The sequence below is a fragment of the Mus musculus genome, chromosome 7 (assembly GCF_000001635.26).
Source record: "Mus musculus strain C57BL/6J chromosome 7, GRCm38.p6 C57BL/6J".
In the NCBI taxonomy this organism is placed as follows: domain Eukaryota; kingdom Metazoa; phylum Chordata; class Mammalia; order Rodentia; family Muridae; genus Mus; species Mus musculus.
In genome coordinates this window covers 136,150,401-136,162,143 of record NC_000073.6, presented here as the reverse complement: position 1 = coordinate 136,162,143, position 11,743 = coordinate 136,150,401, and the positions used below count along the sequence as shown (strand labels likewise).

The window sequence follows — 11,743 nt, the reverse complement described above, 5'->3', positions numbered from 1 at the left end:
CCTCCAAACAAATCTCCAGCATCCCATCACACCAGCCAGTTAGTGAGTTCCACAGTCATACATGAAGAGACTTGGAGAGATTTACATTTGGCGGCTCACAGGACACACAGTCAGAGCAGGAAGCTCCACTTAACTAGAGCATCATCAAGGACAAAGGGCACCTCCTCTTATTCTCAATGATACACCACAGCAGATCTGGACTGCCTACTGAGTAAGGCACTAGAACATCTGCTGGAGACCACCCTGAGCCTCCTAATCCCAGGAGCAGGCAGCATCACCAGTCAGTAAAACCAGTGGAAGGGGGCCTGGAGCAGAACAGAGCTGAGAAAATGAGAGAAGTTGGAGAGAGCAGGAAGCCAAGTCCGGGGTGTTTGTCAGCTTCAAAAAAAAAAAAAACAGTTGGCAAGACTTCCAACAGGCTCCCACAAGGGAAGTGCTTAGCATTGCCTCAACCCACCCTGGCTCAGACTCAGAGACTTCATGGTTTCCATTTTTATTAGCTGTAATAAAACTCAAAAATTAAAATAATACATTTCCAAAGTATGTTATTTGTTCCAGTTGCTGTGAGAAATCCCCACAATCTGAAGGGCCTCGAAGTCAGTCACCTTCTCACCCTGAAGACTGAATGCCTAAAATGGCAAGGTGTCAAGCCACAATTCCTCCAAGGCCTCTTCAAGATGGGCAACTGTTGGCTTGGAGCTGCAAAGTTCCCCAACCTGACCCTATGCCCAGCTTTGTCTCTGCCTTGCGTTCTCCCCACCTCCTCTTGTATGTGTCTTCTTACTTTCTAAGATGACACTTAGGACACAATCTCACAGCCCAGGACAACCTCACCTCCAGATCCTCAACTCAGACACAGCTTTAGAGAAGAGGTCAACTTCCTAGGGAGTCTGGTGCTGACCCTTGTTGTGTAGACAACTGGTCTACCCATTCAGGAAGGCCTATTCACATAAGAATAAACTAAAACAGTTGGGTGATTCACCAAAATTATTCACTGAGGAAAAAAGACAAGCATTGTGGTTGATGGAAGCCCGGAGTGCCCTGAGATGGTAGAGGGGAGCAGGGGAGCAAGGAGAACTAGAGTTCTATGAAGCACAAAGGCAGATTAGTCTCTGACTACCCAGGGCTGGCTTTCTTGGTAAGTTTTGATTTCCATGTAGGGAATAGCCCTCCAGGCTCCTACCCATCTTCCCCTGACAATCAATTGCCTGCTAGCTCCCAAACTCTGAATGTTGAAGCAGCAGCTACCATAACCACTCACCTTAGTCACCGTGGTCATATTCTGAACCAACAGCTAATGAACACTCAGGTTATGTAGGGCTTGACCTTCAGCAATTTTGCAAAGTTTCCAGGACCCAAGCTTCATGAGAACATCTGAGGGTCAGAAACCCTTAGTGAGCACTTCAACACACTCCTCTTTCGTTGGCCTTACAGGGCTGAAACCTTGATGGATCTTAATTGTCCTGTTAAAATACTGTAAATATCTTTATACAAAGTAAATAATACTAGGGACATGCGTTCTTTGAATGAGTCTTAAACCTATTACACAAAGCTTGTATCACAGGCAGTTGTAAGCCACTTGACATGGGTGTTGGGAACTGAACTTGGAGTGTGCCCTCTTAACAGCTGAACCATTTCTCCAGCCCCTGTGTGGTACTCTTTTAACAGTCAACTAGAACAACATGACAAACGTTCTTTATGTAATTCCATATGCAGTGCTTACAAAAATATTTGTGAATACGAAGCAGAAGATAAGCCCATACCCACATCCAACCAAAGTCTTTGTGCTATAATATTCTTTCTCTAACCCAAGTCCTCACTCCAGAAATTAATCTCCTTTCTGAAATTTTTCATTTAATGCTCTTAGGTTTTGTTTTAATCATTGTGTGTGTGTTTGTGTGTATGTGTGTGTGTGTGTGAGAGAGAGAGTATGTGTATGTATGTGTATTTCTGTATATGCTATTATTCTACTTGACCTTAAGTCTGATAATCATTGTATAGATAGTCTATATCTACACTGAAGACGTTTTGCATTGCATCTGATAATTCTATACAACTGCACGCCCATTGCTTACAATGGTCTACTTAAATCCTATTATTAAGAGGGATTCTGATTCATTTTCAGGCTGATGAATTCAGGCTGCTTTCTGGTTTTGCTATCCCTGTTAACATTTCTGTGAACACTCATGCATTTATCTTCTAGAACATATATGCAAAGGAGTCTGTTAATTAGTAAGAGTGAGACTATTTAATCAAGTGTTCATGTTTATAAACTAGTACCAAGTCATCTCGCAAAGTGCTTTTTTCTAATTACACAAGACCCTGCATAAAGAGGAGGCGCTCTCAGCTGTAGCCTCGTGAACGCAGGGCACCATCCAGCTTCCAGCATTTGTCCAACCAGTAACAGAAAGGAGAAGCTTACTGGAATTTTGCACCTGAATTTTTCTGAATTCTGACATGGTCAAGAACTGCTTTGCATATGTTCATGTTTCCGTTTCAGGAAAATATGTCTTCGTCATTTTTGCACATTTTTCTTGCTGATATGCAGGAATCCTCCGCACTCCACATCTGACTCTCTCCAGTTAGTACTGTCCATTGTGACTCTTCCTGGGCCTGGCTTTTCAACAGTCTCTTCATGTACTTTCATGAACAGAAGTTTCTAATGCAAATGGGAAAATCCTATCCATCTCCTCCTTTGTGGTGGGTATATTTGGTGCTTTAAAAAGTTCTTTTCTTCCCTTTGGTCACGACTGTGAAAGGGCACAGTGAAACAGCTTTCTGGAGACCCAGCGGGTCACTCTGTCTGTGAGGCACCTGGAGTTGATTTGCTGAGCTGGTCCTGAAATGGTGAGGCAGGAATCAAGTTTCATTGTTTTGCATAAAGACAACAATTGGCTCACAGTTATGTATTAAATGATCCCTCGTTTCTGGCTGATCTACCGTGCCCACCCTGTCATAAGTCAAGCAATATATATCAAGGTGTCAGTTTCTGGTTCTCCATATCATGATGCATGTGTAATTATGACACTTTCTCCTGGAAATGTGTTATGTCAAGTTACAAACCCCACTATGTTATTCAGAAATATCAGATTATGCAACCCAGAGATCACAGTAAAAACCCTAATAGAAATTAAGTGATAGTAAGGATTTCGAGGCAAAAAGCATTTAGTCATAAAATAAGGTAATATGTAAGCCTTTACCCAAACAACAACTACTCTAATATACAGATATTACATGATATTATCAAATAATAAGGTGATGGCACAACTTATTAGGAACTAAAAAATAACTGAGAAATGGCAAAACCATTAGGAAAACTCCATTGAAATCAGCTATGAATATTCTTTACCTATTTACCTGACTGAGTCTCTCTATCCAAATGCCTGCTCTGGTGTTCTGTTTTCTTACAGCTTTTCATGTCCTGGTTTAAGGTTTATAAGTATTTACATAAAGGGTACTTTGTTAAATTTTGTTACTAAAATATATATTGAAGAACCTATATTTTCTATATGACTATTTTGGTTAAAGTTGTATTTTTGGTTTTGATTTTCCATGTAGGCAACTGTATGGGAAAATAACTGCAATATTGCTCCCTTCTTAACAGTGAGGTCCCCTTTCTTTTTCCCTTGTCAGTGCAATAGCTGGTGCTTACAGAAAAATATTGACAACTTATTAAACAGTAGCTCTTTCTCCCTTTGTCTGATACTTAAGACATTTTTTGATTATTCATTATCCAATGTGTACTATAACATTTTATACCTCTAATAAGTAAAATCTGTTCCTTCCCTAGTTTTCTTATAAAATTTATTAATATTAAAGTTGATTTTCCTTATTGTATTATGAGATTAAACTTCATTAATCATCTGTAAGTTTGAGGTGAATATAGTTAGTCTCCACCTCACAGACCAGAACGGCTTTCCTAGCGTAAACAGGAGTTCCTTAAGATGAAATATAGTTTTACTATGTTGCTGGATCCTCTTCACTGATGTCCTTCAGATTTTTGCTTCTGTATTTATAAGAGAGACATGGGCACTGTCTTTTTTTCCATAGTGCATCCTTCTACCTGTAGGGTCATCAGTCCCCGAAGAGGCACTGAGGATACTCAGTTTCTGTGTCTACTCTTTGAGGTAGATGTGGATTCTGCCCAGGTATCTTTTGAAGCTTAGGTTGAAATTCTTTCTCCCTTGCCTTTAGAAACTCATACTCACGGTGGATCTGGGTTTGACATTTGCCACCCGGGGATTCTGAATTCCCCTGTTTAGGTTTGCCTTTGTTTGCTGTGGTTGTTTTGTGGGGTTGTGGGGTTTTTGTTGTTGTTGTTGCTTATATCTTGATAAATTTTAGTTTCTCGGGTTTTTAGCCAGTTTATCTAATGTTCCCAATCTTTTACATGAGGTTTTCAATATGATTATTTTAATCGTTTTTTTAAATCTCCTCAGTGTCTAAACTGTGTACTATTCATTCCTAATGTTAAGCTTGTCTTTTGCGGCTTTATTGCTCTCCATTAATCCCTGCTGCTCTTTTCCTATGACCATTGAATACGGGCTTTGATCCCTGATGTTGAGTCCTTCATTACTCCTAATATTCGCCTCAAGGGCTTTAAATTTCTCTGGATTTACTGCTTTTGATATACCTCATAAGATTTTATATGAGTATTATGGTCATTATGTATTTAGTTCTAAATATCTTCACATTTTCTTTTTAAATTTTCTTTGCTTGTGCATTGTTAAAATGGTAAGATAAAAGTACTCCAAATATGAGTTCTCCAGGAGTGCTAGTTTTTTACATGAAATATTCTTTTTTTTTTCTTTTTTTATTACATATTTTCCTCAATTACATTTCCAATGCTATTCCAAAAGTTCCCCATACCCTCCCCCCCACTTCCCTACCCACCCATTCCCATTTTTTTTTTTTTTTTGGCGCTGGCGTTCCCCTGTACTGGGGTATATAAAGTTTGAGTGTCCAATGGGCCTCTCTTTCCAGTGATGGCTGACAAGGCCATCTTTTGATACATATGCAGCTAGAGTCAAGAGCTCTGGGGTACTGGTTAGTTCATAATGTTCCACCTATAAGGTTGCAGATCCTTTTAGCTCCTTGGGTACTTTCTCTAACTCCTCCATTGGGAGCCCTGGGATCCATCCACTAGCTGACTGTGAGCATCCACTTCTGTGTTTGCTAGGCCCTGGCATAGTCTCACAAGAGACAACTATATCTGGGTCCTTTCAGCAAATTCTTGCTAGTGTATGCAATTGTGTCAGCGTTTGGAAGCTGATTATGGGGTGGATCCCTGGATATGGCAGTCTCCAAATGGTCCATCCTTTCGTCACAGCTCCAAACTTTGTCTCTGTAACTCCTTCCATGGGTGTTTTGTTCCCAATTCTAAGAAGGGGCAAAGTGTCCACACTTCAGTCTTCATTCTTCTTGAGTATCATGTGTTTAGCAAATTGTATCTTATATCTTGGGTATCCTAAGTTTTGGGCTAATATTCACTTATCAGTGAGTACATATTGTGTGAGTTCCTTTGTGTGTCCAAAGCCTGCCATCTGCTCAGCAACGCCATGAGTCTCTCTAAGGATAGCACTGTAATCTAGAAATGGAGCCTTTTCAGAAAACATTCAGCCCACTTTTATTGTTAGCCTTCACTTCCTTTGACTTTCTAGGGCCTTGGTTTGTTCCTCTTTAAGGCAGAAAATTTTGATTAATAATAATTATTAAAATTATGGTTGCTGGGCTGGGGAGATGGCTCCATGGGTAAAGAACTGGCTATACTGTCATGAGATCTTGAGTTCAAATCCCTAGTACCCACATAAGAACAGGGCCATTGTGGTGGCCATACTCAGAAGGCAGAAACAGGGGAGCCCCAGGCCCAGATGCCTAGCTAAACTGGCTGGAATTGCTGAGTTTAGACTGCAGCAAGAGACCTTGTGTCAGTAACTAAAATGGAGTGTGATCATAGAAGGTAACATATGCCAACTGTGGCTTCCACACGTGCACAGATATTTGAGCATGAGCATAGATACACGTGTGCATTCACACAATACATTACACACGTGCAAAACAAAAGTTACTATAGACTTGAGAGAATTCTTCTGCTCCGATATCATCAATACTACTTAACTCCTTGTAACTACTGTTCACCTGCATCCCATAGTCTCTTAAGTCGTATTTTAAGGTTTATTCAACTCAAAAGATTTTCAAATTATCCTTGAGACTTCCTCATTGAACCACTGAATTTGAGAAACCTGTTGTCTAGATTCCAAGCATTTGAGCATCTTTCAAATATTTTCCCTGAATTTGTTTATAATATATTCTTTGAGGGCTGGAGAATAAATTTTGCCTTTTATCAACTCTTTCCAATTTATTTATGACACGGATGTTTCTTGGTGAATGTTCTTGTGTCCTTGGAGTGAGTACTAGCACTTGGGGGAGTGAAGTGTGTTGTGTGTCAATTTGGTCAGGTTGATTGATGGCTTCTCTGCGCCTCTGCTTGCACGGATTCTCTGTCTTCTCAGGCAATCGATTGCTGGCACGGAGTATGGATGCCCTGGCTGTCATTAAGGACATCTATAAAAATACCTCTATTTCCTTTTGTGTTCACTATATGCATCTTAGGATCATTGTATCTTACTTGAAAATTGCCCTGGTGATCATTCTACAGCATTCATTTTCTTTCTGGTAAGTTACCCTGTTGACCCATTATTTGTGTGACATTCACTGAGTCAGGCTTGCTTTCTCTGTATCATCAGGGTTGGTGGCAGATGCCATTCTACACTGCTCTTTAGCTCTGCCTCAATGTGAAGTTTCAGGAGTCATCGGAATGGGGAAAAATGAAAAAAGCTGATCTAATGGGCAGACTGAGAGTGGAGATGAAGAGAAGAGAAAGGAGAGAGCTACAGAAAGGGAAAGAGGAAAGATAGGAGTAGAGGAATAGGAAGAGAAGGAGAAGGAAGTAAAAGGGGAGAGGAGGAAAAGAAGAAAGGGGAAAAGGGAGGGATACTACTTATAATTGATGCTCAAAGCCACTTGGCCAGGTAAGGACAGGAAGAGGAAAGGGTGTGTGTGGTGGGGAGGGGCAGTCTAGTAACAAGTCCAAAGCCCCGTGCAGAAGGAAAAAGAGACAGAAGAGGCTGAGGAAGAACAGCTATGAGGAAAAAATCTGTGGGTGGCTTCCTGGAAAACCCAATGGGCAGCTGCTGAAAAGATCGAGAAAGGACAGCCAAGGTGAGGCAGGGGCAAGCACTTGGAGGACAGCATCTGACGACCTGCTTGCCCATGCTTGCCAGTGCCTGCCAGTGCTTGCCTGCGTCTGTCTGCCCAGGTTTGCTTGCTCCTGTGTTTTCTCAGCTTCAAAAACAGAGAGGCGATGCTGTGCCTGCTGATTGACAATGAAGGAGGTGAGGTGTCTGATGGAGAACTTGGGGCTGGCTCCAGGCTAGCCCGTTACCCCAGGCTTCCCTTTCATGCCGCATGGGTGAACTTAGGGGGATATGGATTTCTGAAAGAGAAATGCCTGCATTCCAAGAAATCTTAGGCTTGAGGACAAACCCCACAATATCACGGAACTCATTTTTAGTTACAAAGTCAATATAGGCAGTTGGTTTTTTTAAAAAAAAATTATGAAGACCCCAAACCACAGTGAACAAACATGACCTGTTCCCACTCCCTACCTTGTTTTATTTCCCAGAAGCCACCATGATCTGCAGACGATTTTTATAGCTACAAGCAAATCCTTTACTTTTCCACAAATAAAATTAAACATGTTCCTTTCAGCTTGATTTCCCTTAATAAAAGCCTATGGGATCATCCCAGATTGTCCTGGGGAGGCTGGTCTCACTCTTTCCCTAAAGGCTGCTCGTGTTCTGTTTTATGTGTATGGTATATTTTATTTTAAACAGTCCCCTATCAATCTTTTAGCTTTTGTGTTTTAATTTGTCTCTTCCTAACAACCCTTTCCAATAGTGAACATTGTTTTAAATTTCCTTTGCTAAAGAGCTCCATAAAAATAAGTTCTTTGGAATAAATATCACATTTTAAAAATATTGACAGGTGTCATTAAATATTCCCCCAAGCCATCTTTTCTGTTAGGCTCCTACCCTGGGGGTGTTCAACACCCCTCTCCTGGTCTGCATGCATACTTGCCACTTCTGACATGCCAAGTTACCTGCCCTGCCCAGATTCTAGGATTGCAACTAAGACTTAAGTCACAACCAAGAGGGAGGGACTAAAGTTGTCTACTTGGAACTCAGCACACTGGGACAGGCTGCAAGTAGTCCCAGGCTTCCAGTAGGACAAGCATGCCTTTGGTCAGGCTGTTGAACCAGCTGTACAGACCTCCTGGGAGGACCAGGGACTCTCCTGCTGCTCTCAGGCAGTGGTCCCTGGTAATCCCATGCAAGTGGAGATCTGAGACCCTAGGCCTCTCCCACTTCCTCTTAGCCACTTACCAAACATCACGCATCCTTTCCTCTTTGTTCTTCCTACTTGAGCTCACTCGTGGGGCCATCTTCTCTGTTCCTCGGTACTGTACTGTAGAAAGGGTTCCCTAGCTCTGGTAGCCCAGATGCCCATGAGACCACAGGGTATGATTCATTAATAAGAACAGGTGTCTAGCTCAAGAGTCTGGACCCACCCCTTCTCTCCATCCCTCTTCTACTTTCTGGTCATTCTCAGTAAGGGACTAGAGCCTCAACACACACACACACACACACACACACACACACACACACACACACACACACACACAAGGACTTTGCCAAGTTTCTTGCCCTCTGTCTTTCTTGGTTCTTGCAGCTGGACTTACAGAGGCATCCGTGGGGGTAGGGCGGGACTGCCCCTAAGGTTTTAAGCAGTTTTGCTCTCACAACCATCTTGAATCTGCATCTTCATCCGCATCCTCAGCCTTGCCCCATCACTCCAGTCCAGGCCTTGCTGGTATGCAAGACGTTTTTAAAAAGTATTCCCCGGGGGCTGGTGAGATGGCTCAGTGGGTAAGAGCACCCGACTGCTCTTCTGAAGGTCCAGAGTTCAAATCCCAGCAACCACATGGTGGCTCACAACCATCCGTAAACGAGATCTGACTCCCTCTTCTGGAGTGTCTGAAGACAGCTACAGTGTACTTCCATATAATAAATAAATAAATAAATAAATAAATAAATAAATAAAAAGAAGTTTCTATTTAAAAAAAAAAGTATTCCCCGTTCTTCCACAAGCTTCCCCCTCCGCTCCGCAAAGCTTGCTACCCACTAGTGTCTCTCTTATCTACCTTCTCTGTGCCACAGCCAGCCTTGAGAAGCAGCGGGAGGTAAGAAAAGTGCTTTGGTGCAAATCTATCTCACCTCAATACCATAGTAAGAACTGAATCAAACGGTTAGGAAAGGGGAGAAATCCACAAAGAGTTTTCTGTAGCCTGTTTCTGGAAACAGCAATAAGAAAACTCCCCCTACAGGCGTTTCGTGGTTACTGCAAAGTAAACAGAGGAACTCTGCTGATTCATCAAGCCCATCCAATGTTTCCTTTGACTTCTTTAAAAACAGACCAGTTTCCTCCTGGCATCCAGCACCCTTTCTCCCCAAGGGAGATGAATAATGCAGACAGGACCTCCCTCCCTCCCCCAGTCCCTCAGGCCACAATGCTTCCACAGCCTTGCTAAAAGAGCTCCCCCGGCCTTTTTCTTTCTTTCCTTTTTTATATTTTTATTTTTTGCAGAGAGCTGAAGATTATTCAGAGGTTTTTATTCCTACTTCCATAAATCCACCAGCAAAAGAACATGTTTCAATAGGGTAATAGTTAATTCCTCCTGACTCAAAGACACGGGGTGGGAAAGCACATGAAATGTGTGAAAATCAGTTGTCACCAAGCCCTGGCTGACCTTCGAGGAAAAACTCGAGATCAATAAATGTGTAAAAGAGATGAACTGCCTGGCTGGGATCCAGAATTCAACATCTTACTTGTATCTCCCACCACACATACCCCAAAGATGCCCCTGATCTTGCTTCTGCCTATTTTAATGCCTATAGCAATATTTGTTTAAATATTTGGTTCCAAATAAGAAGATAGGTTTGCCAGGGTATCACACGAAATTCAGTAAAATCATGTATTTTGGGGACCCAGCCCAGTTGCAATTAGTCAAAACCAGCATCTCTCCTCTGATCCTCCTGAACACACGTAGGTCTAAATATCAGCCTGCCCAGGAGGCATGAGTGAGACAGGCCACTAAGCTATGGTCATCCCAGGGGTAAGAAGGTGGGGGAAGGGGGAACTCTCTCACAAAAGGGCATTGTTCCCTCTTCAGGTTTCTTGCTGTGCAGTTACATATATTATGAGTCTGAAGGTTGAAAAAGCTCTTAGTTTTGTTAACGTGTTTTCAAACCACTAATTATTCCCTGCTGTTTTGAGGTGTTAAATACATAAACACATGGGCTACTCAGCTTAAGAAATTAGGGTTGCATTCCTCTCCGGATGAGCCAGGGTGAAGGATAGTTTCCATGTAACTCACTGCTACATGTGGAGTCCTGTGTAGGCTTAGTTCGACACAAGCCAGGGCCACACACTAATCATGACAGAGACCACTGGCCTGGGGCTACCAGGCTGTCACTCCAGAATCTCTCAGCACATTCAGGTCTTAGGGAGCATGCCTGATCCTTGGAAAGTACTGGGAGTCAAAGCTTGAGGTTTTCAGTTAACAAGGCCCTTAGACCAGTGCCCAGGGGCTCATTGAGTTGTCTTTACATAGGTGATCTCTGCCTGTGACAGCCCATTTGGACAATAACACCTGAGGCCTCAGAGTTCTTGTGTGGACATAAGGCATGGGGCATATTTCGGTTTTGTCCATTTAGCCCCTTGGACATCTTCATCTCCAGACCCAGCATTACTAAGTCAGAGGCAGTGTTCCCAAAGGGTACTGACATGTAGGTTGCTTAACACTAGGAGTCAATACTTTTACTGTGGGTGCACGTGTGAGGTGTGTGTGTGTGTGTGTGTGTGTGTGTGTGTGTGTGTGTGTGCACATACATGTGTATGCAGGTATGCCTGCTTTTGGAGTCAACTTTGGATGTCATTCCTCAGGAGTCCTCTACTTGCTTTTTGAGACAGAGTAACTCTCTGGGATGAAGAGTTTACCACGTAGGCTAGGCCGTCTGACCAGAGAGTGAGCCCCAGAGGTTCGCGTGTCTGTGCTTCTCCAATGCTAGGATGAGAGACTGGAGGCACGTACCACCATCCAGGTTTTACATGGACTCTGAGCTGGAACTCAAAGTTCTTATGTTTATACAGATATTTCCTAGGCTCTCAACACAAGAGCTTTGTAATTAACTTCAGGATTCACCAGAATCTAGGAAGCATCACTCGAAGTCTCTCCCTAGCCCAGGTCAATGTGCAAGGTGAGGTCAAACAAGCTGAAACAAGTACCCTGGCTGCTTCTCAGCACAGTGGGTCAGGACCATTCCTGCAGAGCAGACCTCAGAGGCTGATAGCATCATGTGGAGAAGGGGTAGCATCAGCTATTGTATCAGAGAGGAGCCTTGTAGAGCAGCAAGGGCCATGCCAGCCAAGCCAGGTATATTAAGTGCTACACTCCTGCTCACCAGCCAGAAAGGCATGGAAAACAAGCTTAGAGAGCCAAGGACCTAGTGATAGGAATCAGGACCCTGGAGCAGAGTCACCTGGCTCAAGGTTCGCGGCCACTGAGCCAGAGCCAGACAGCTGGACTGAGAGTGTAGCAGCAGTTGAGAGCCAGAAGCCCAAC

The 11,743-nt window shown here is 43.0% G+C and overlaps 1 long non-coding RNA gene across 1 annotated transcript; it reads right to left on the bottom strand.

Annotated features, from left to right (window-relative positions):
• Positions 1-1,826: 1,826 nt before the first annotated feature.
• On the bottom strand, positions 1,827-8,986 carry Gm36675. The gene is made up of 3 exons (XR_378573.2): positions 8,801-8,986; positions 8,445-8,548; positions 1,827-2,839 (listed from the first exon to the last, which is right to left on the bottom strand). It is a non-coding gene; the product is annotated as a predicted gene, 36675 (long non-coding RNA).
• Positions 8,987-11,743: the final 2,757 nt, after the last annotated feature.